Genomic DNA, 8,104 nt, shown 5'->3' with positions numbered 1-8,104 from the left:
GAAGGCAGTAAAATTACATATTCAATGTACTAAAAGAAAAAAAATCTGTCAACTGTAAATTTTATATCCATCAAACCTTAAAAGATGAAAGTAAGGTAAAGACACTCCCAGATAAAGAAACATGGAGTAAATTCATTGCTAGCAGATATGTCCTATAAGAAATGTTAATGAAGTTGTTGTTCATGCTAAAAGGAAATGGCACAAGATGTTAACTCAAATCAGCAAAAATGAAAGAACACTGAAAATAATAAATATGAGCACATATATAAAAGATTGTGTATTTGTGTGTGTTTATACATCTATATCACATATTTCATTTTCTTTATTATTTAAAAATGTATGACTTTACAGAAATAATTATAACATGTATTGTTAGATACATAGCATATATATGTATAATACATATGATAATAATAGAACAAAGGTGGGAGGAGAAAAGGAAGATACACTGGAGCAAAATTGCTCTATTTTACTAAATTTAAGTCAGTATTAACTTGAAATAGATTGTTCACTTTAGGATGCATACTTTATGCCCTATAGTAACCACTAAGAAAATAAATATATGTAGAGTAAAATAAAAAATATATATAGACTAAAAATTAACAAAAGTGTTAACATAATATATTAAAACATATTTTTTAACATAAAAATCAAGAAATAAAGGAGAAATAAAAAATATATATACATATAGGAACAAAAAGTGAACTGGAGAATATAAATCCAACCATATCGATAATCACATAAATATAAATGGACTAAACACTCCAATCAAAAGGCAGATTATTAAATTAGATTAAAAAAGCAAGTTCTGTCTACATGATGTTTATAAGACACCACTTTATTTTTAAAGACACAAAAGATTTAAAGTAAAAGAATAGAAAAAAAATTTACCAGGCTAATAGTAAACATAAAAGAGCTAGAGTGGCTAAATGAACATCAAAGAAAATAGACTTTAAGAACAGAATTATTACCTGAAATAAAGACAGACATTTCATAATGATAAAGGGGTCTACACTTTAGGAAGATCTAACAATTAAACATGTAAATGCAGCTTTAAAAAGAGATTCAAAATAGATAAAACGAAACTTTCAAAATTGAAAGGAGAAATAGAAAATTCAACAATTGTTGGCGGAAGTTTCAATGCTTTTCTCTCAGTAATTGATAGAACAACTAGACAGAAAATCAATAAGGTTATAGATTTCAACAGTACCAACCAATATAAAATTTAATCGGTACGCACACACGCACACACACACACACACACATGCAGAGCATGCCACCAAAATTAAAAGAATACACAGTCTTTTAAAACAAACATGGCCTATGACAGATAATTGGATAAAGAAGCTGTGGTACATATATACAATGGAATATTACTCAGCCATAAGAAGAGATGAAATACTGCCATTTGTGACAACATGGATGGACCTTGAGATAATCATGCTAAGTGAAATAAGCCAGACAGAAAAAGTTGAAAATTACATGATATCACTTATATGTGGGATATAAACCTAAAAGCAACAAATGAGCAGGACAAACAAACAGACTCATGGACATGGACTATAAACTAGTGGTTACCAGAGAGTAGGGGGAAGGGATGGGGGGAGGTAGATGTGGTAAAAAGGATCAAATATGTGCTGACAGAAAGAAATCTAACTACAGGAGGTGAACACACAATGTAAATATATATTTACACATATGTAAATATATATGTATAATTCCAAGTGTTTGGCAGTGAAATCTCTGACCAAAGCAAGTATGTTAGATAACCAATGTTACCCCAATGAACTTAATTTTAAAAAAATAATAAAATAAAACATTCATGGAACATTCTTTGAGACAGACCATATGCTATGCCAAGTCTTAATAAATTTAAGGCATAATTTATATGTTTTATGACCATGACAGAATTAAATTATAAATCAACCACAAAAGACAAATCTGGAGAATGCCAAATACTTGAAATTAAACAACACACATCTATATAGCACATAAATTAAAGAATAATTACAAGGGAAATTAGAAAATATGTTGAACTGAATAAAAATAAAAACGTCATATTAAAATTATATTCATATTTACGTGTTATTTAGAAGTGTGTTGTTTAATTTCAAGTATTTGGTCTAGTGGTTACCAGCAGGAAGCGGGGTACGGGAAGGTAGATAGGAGTCAAAGGGTCAAATACATGGTGATGGGAGGAAATCTAACTATGGGTGCTGAACACACAAGGCAATATGTACACTTGAAACTTATTGGATTTTGTTAATCAATGTCACTCCAATAATTTTTAATAATAATAAAAAATGCATAGAATGTAGTTAAGGCATTTCTTAGTGGAAAATTTATAGATTTTTTAAAGCTTATATCAGAAAGAAAGAAAAAAATTTAAATCTAAGATTCAATCTCAAGATTTTAGAACAAAGGAGAAAATCAAACTGAAAATAAACATGTTAGAGGTAATAATAAAGGTAAGGGCAGAAATCAATAAAATAAAAAACAGAAAAACAATACAGAAAATCAATGAAACTAAAAGTTGTTTTTTCGAAAAGACAAAAACAAAAGATTAACTTTTAGCTACAATAACCAAGAAAAATAAACCAAAAGACAGAAATTATCAAAATCAGAAATGAAAGAGAATTCACTACAGATTTACAGAGATTAAAAGATACTATAACCAACTTTATGTGAACAAATTGGACAATTTGTTAAAATGGACAATTTTTTAGAAAGAAAAATAAAGAAATTAAGTTAATTTAAAATTTTCTCACAAAGAAAATCCCTGGCACAGAGTTTTCACCGGAAAAATTTTAAAACTATTAATTTATTTTAATTAGTTTCAGGTATACAGTACATTGGTTAGACATCTATATAGTTCATATAACAATCCCACAATTGCTCTCTCCCTCCCCTGGCCCTCCACCTAGCCAATATATTAATGCTAACTGCATTCCCTATGCTGTGCTGATTAAACAATACCAATCCTACACAAACTCTTTCAGAAAGTAGAATAGGGAGAAATACTTTTCAGCTCATTTTATGAGTCCAAAAATACATATCACAAGAAAAGAAAACTACAGACCAATGTATCTCATGAATATAGATACAAAAGTCTTTAATAAAATATTAGGAAACTGAATTCAGCAATAAAAAATTATATGCCATTACAAATGGCCAACAAATATATGAAAAGATGTTCAACATCACTAGCTATTAGAGAAATGCAAATCAAAACCACGATGAGATACCATCTCACACCTGTTAGAATAGCTATAATCAACAGGGCAAGTAATAACAAATGTTGGAGAGGACATGGAAAAAAAGAACCCCTTATACACTGCTGGTGGGACTACAAATTGGTACAGCCACTATGGAAAACAGTATGGAGGTTCCTCATAAAACTAAGAATTGATCTACCATATGATCCAGCAATCTCTCTACTGAGTATTTACCCCAAAGACTTGAAAACTCACATCCAAAAAGATATTTGCACACCAATGTTCATAGCAGCATTATTCACAGTGGCCAGGACATGGAAGCAACTAAAGTGTCCTACAATAGATGATTGGCTAAAGAATCGGTGGTACATATATACAATGGAATATTGCTCAGCCATAAGAAGAGATGAAATACTGCCTTTTGCAACAACATGGATGGACCTTGAAATAATCATACTAAGTGAAATAAGCCAGACAGAAAAGGTTGAAAATTACATGATATCACTTATATGTGGGATATAAACCTAAAAGCAACAAATGAACAGGACAAACAGAAATTCATGGACGTGGACTATAGACTAGTGGTTACAGAGGACTATAGACTAGTGGTTACTACTGGGGTAGAGGAGGAGGGGAGAGGTAGACAAGGTAAAGGGGGTCAAATATAGGGGGATAGAGAGAGGGTGAAGTGTGTAAAGAGGATCAAATATATGGTAGCTGACAGAAACTGGACTTTGAGTGGTAAACACACAGTAGAATATACAGATGCCAAATGATAATGTACACTTGAAAATTATATAATTGTATTAACCAACATTACCCCAATACCCTTAATAAAAATAAATTATTTTTTTTAAAAAAGATTATATGCCATGACCTAGTAAGTTTTGTGAAATATAAGGTTGATACAACATCTGAAAATCGATTAATGTAAGATACCATCTTAACAGAATAAAGAAACAAAAAACATAATCATCTCAAGAAATACAGGAAAAACTATTGACAGAATCTAACACCTATTATGATAACATTCAACAAATTGGGAATAAGAGGAAATTTTCTCATCCTGACAAAGAGCATCTAAAATAACCTATCACTAACATCATACTAAATGGCGAAAGATTTAATGCTTTCCCCTGAAGATTAGAGATAAAGCAAATAAAATATATCCCTACTTCTGTTATATATTATACTGGAGGATCTAGACAATGCAGTAAGGCATGAGAAAAGATATTAAAGCACATAGATAAAAAAATGGAAGGAAAACTATATTTATTCATTGATGAAATAATCAGTATGTAGAAAATCCTAAGGAACCTATGAAAAACTACTAGAACTAATAAGCAAGTTTAACAAGGTCACAAGATACAGTATTAAATCAATTGCATTTCCATAGTCTAGTAAAGAACAATAAAAATTAAGTTTAAAAGAGAGTTCCATTTGCAATAGTATTAACAACAAATATTTAGGAATAATTTTAACAAAATAAATATGTCTTAGTTTAATTGGAATGCTATAACAAAATACCATAGATTGGATGACTTATAAACAATAGAAATTTATTAATCACAGTTCTGGAGGCTGGAAAGTTCAAGTGTCTGGTGAGGGCTCACTTCCTGGTTTATAAACAGCCATCTTTTTGCTGTCTCCTCATATGGCAGAAGGGGCAAGGGATCTCTCTGCCTCTTTTGTAAGGGCACTAATGCCATTCATGAGGACTTCACCCTCAAGACCTAATCACCTCTCAAAGGCACCTTGAGGGTTAGGATTTTAACATATGAATCTTAGGAGGATACAAAAAATTAAAATAAATAAACAATAAATTTTAAAAACTGTCAAATCACATGTCAAATAAACAACTTGTATCTAGAATATATAAAGACCTTTCATATCTCAATAAGAGACCAACAACTCAATAAAGATGGGACAAAGTTTTGAATGGACACCACCAAAGATTATATACAATGTCTAATGAGCACATGAAAAGTTGATCAACATTATTAGTCATTGAGGCAATACAAACTGAAATTCAAATTAGAATCACAATATTACTTCACACCCACTAGAATGGCTATGATTAAAAAATTGGCAATGCAAAGTATTGACAAAGATGTGGAGGAACTCAAACTCTCATACATTATTGATGGGAACATAAAATGATACAACCACTTTGGAAAACAGTTTGACAGCATCTTTAAAAAGTTATGCATTCAATTTTCACATAACCCAGCAATTCCATTTTCATGTATGTATCCAAGAGAAATGAAGACACACATCCACATGAAGACTTGTATGTAAATATCCATAGTGCATTATTCATAATAGTCCCAAATTGGAAACAACCCAAAAGTCCATCAACTGGTGAATGAATAAAAAATGTGGTATATCCACACAGTGGTTTGCCACCCAGCGATAAAAGAGAATATACAAAATGAACTATTGATAAACACGGGAATGTAGATGAATCTCAAAACATTATGCTAATAATAGAATCCAGACCAAAAAAGAGTATACATTTTATGATTCTATATATATGAAATTTCTAAGAAAGATACAACTATAGAGACAAAAAGGAGATGAGTGTTTCCTGGGGCTGGAGGTTTGTGTGGTACTGGACTGAAAAGGTGCACTCAAGAACTTTTGAGGATGATGGAATTGTTCTAAAATTGGATTATAATGATGTTTGCATCACTGGATATATTTACTATATAAGTCATCAAATCACACAATTACATTGGGTAAATTTTATGTATAGAAATTATACTTCAATAAAGCTGTATGCAAAGAAACTTCAGAACAATATGGAAAACAATAATGCAACAGTTTATGTCAAATCTGCACAGCCAAAAGAGCATAGAAGAGGGGAAACCAAACGTTTGGCATAAGAAATGTGTGAATTGGGCAAAGAATTAGTCCTTACTTGAGAAGAATGGGCCAGGGCACTCTAGTATATGCAACTTGGTATGTACTCAGAGGCGAAACTTTCAGCTTCTTACCTAGGGGTGATTCCATATCTTATGAGTGGTATTTCTTTCTTTATTATTCATACGGATTTTCAGAAACCATAAGAAGCATATCTAAAATTGCTTATTCAGGGAGAAAGGACAAAACTTCGAGTTAAGAAGGTGGACCAAAGAGCTATGGTAAGCATACTTTCAGCCACAATGGACACAAAAAAAAAAGCTAGATAAAATATCAAAAAAGATAAATACGTAGCCAAACTCAGAAATAAGAAAAGGATAACTCAGGATGTCAGAAAGAATAAAGAGAACTTAAACCATAGCAGTATACCATGAGAAACTGAAATTACAGTCACCTTGCAACAATATAGAACTCCAATCGGTACTATCCATGAGTTGTAGACACTCCAAATGAAGAAATTATCATAAGAACTGATAAGGAAGTAGTAAAATCTATAAGTTTTTTATAGAAGGCAATTGTAACTCAAGATTATTTTATTTTTAAAAAATTACAGAGCATATCTAGAAACCTATTAGTATGAGAAATAGTCAGTAAATACAAGAAACAGAGAGCTCACCACTGAGGAACTAGATACAACCAAGTAATCTGAAAGATAAAATTTTAAAAACAGTCGACCCTTGAACAACCCTTGAATAAGTGGACCCTTGTTCATACCCATGTTATTCGAGCATCAATTGCATTTTCAAACCACAGATGGGAATTCGTTTATACAGAGGGATGACAAGTTATATATACAGATTTTCGATGTCATAGGATTCAGCGCTTCTAAACTTCACCCCCACCTGCCCAGGGGCCAATCATACATTTAAAATAGTTTAAAGAATGGAGGTAATTATAGAATTAATGAAAGATGTGATGAATAATAGAAACAAATAAAAGTGATATAAATTACAAATACAATAATTAAAATAAAATCCTCAAGTAGTGGGCTAATGGAAAACCAAATCCAGAAGAAGAGATCATAGTAAATAGAAGGACACATCTCCCAGAATGCATTACAGAGAAATAGAATATACAATCAACTAAATAGGTGCAGAAAATGATTCAATTTAATTTGAAAACTTATGCCTTATTTTAAAAAGGTAACCTCCAAGACAACTAGATAAAGAAGGAAACTGCCTTAATTTGACAAAAGATATGGAAATCTACCAAAACTTATAGCAACCATCATACTTCATGGTTAACCTCTGTACTTTTACCTGTTAAATGAGGATCAGAAGGATGTCACCTATTACTTCTACTATTCCTATTGCATTGATGTTTCTAGACAATGCAATAAAACAAAAGAATTTGAAATGAAAAAACATATTTTGTTGTTACTTGCAAACAACATGATTATACATATAACAGGCAAAAATTGCTAGTCATAAGATCAACATAAAAATAATAATGAAATTTCTATATATCAGTAAAAACACATTAGATAATACAATAGAATTGTATTTACAATAACAACAAATACTATAACTGGGAATAAGCATGACAAATGATGTGCAGACTTTATGTAGAAATATATCATATATTATTTATTGCAAGATGTTGAAAAATAAAGCCTTAGATTAATGAAGACGTATAGCTGTTCAAGGATGGGAAGATTCAATATTTTAAGGCTGTCGATTCTCACGAAGTTAGTCTTTAAATTAATGTAATTTCAATTAAAATCCTACCAGAATATTTTATGTAATTTAACAAACTCATTCTAAATTTCGTACAAAAGAGTAAAACTAATGAAAATTTAAGACTTTTTTGAAAAAAAATACAAGGAGAGGACATTTGCTCACGAGATATAAAAATTACATAAAGCTATAGTGATTAAAACAGAGTAGTTTAGTATGAAAATAGATAAATGGATCAGTGGAATACAATATAGAGCTCCAAAATAGATCAAATATATGAGAATTAATATA

This window comes from Pteropus alecto, unplaced genomic scaffold (assembly GCF_000325575.1).
Source record: "Pteropus alecto unplaced genomic scaffold, ASM32557v1 scaffold392, whole genome shotgun sequence".
NCBI classification, from domain to species: Eukaryota; Metazoa; Chordata; class Mammalia; order Chiroptera; family Pteropodidae; genus Pteropus; species Pteropus alecto.
Note: the sequence above shows the minus strand (reverse complement) of the source record.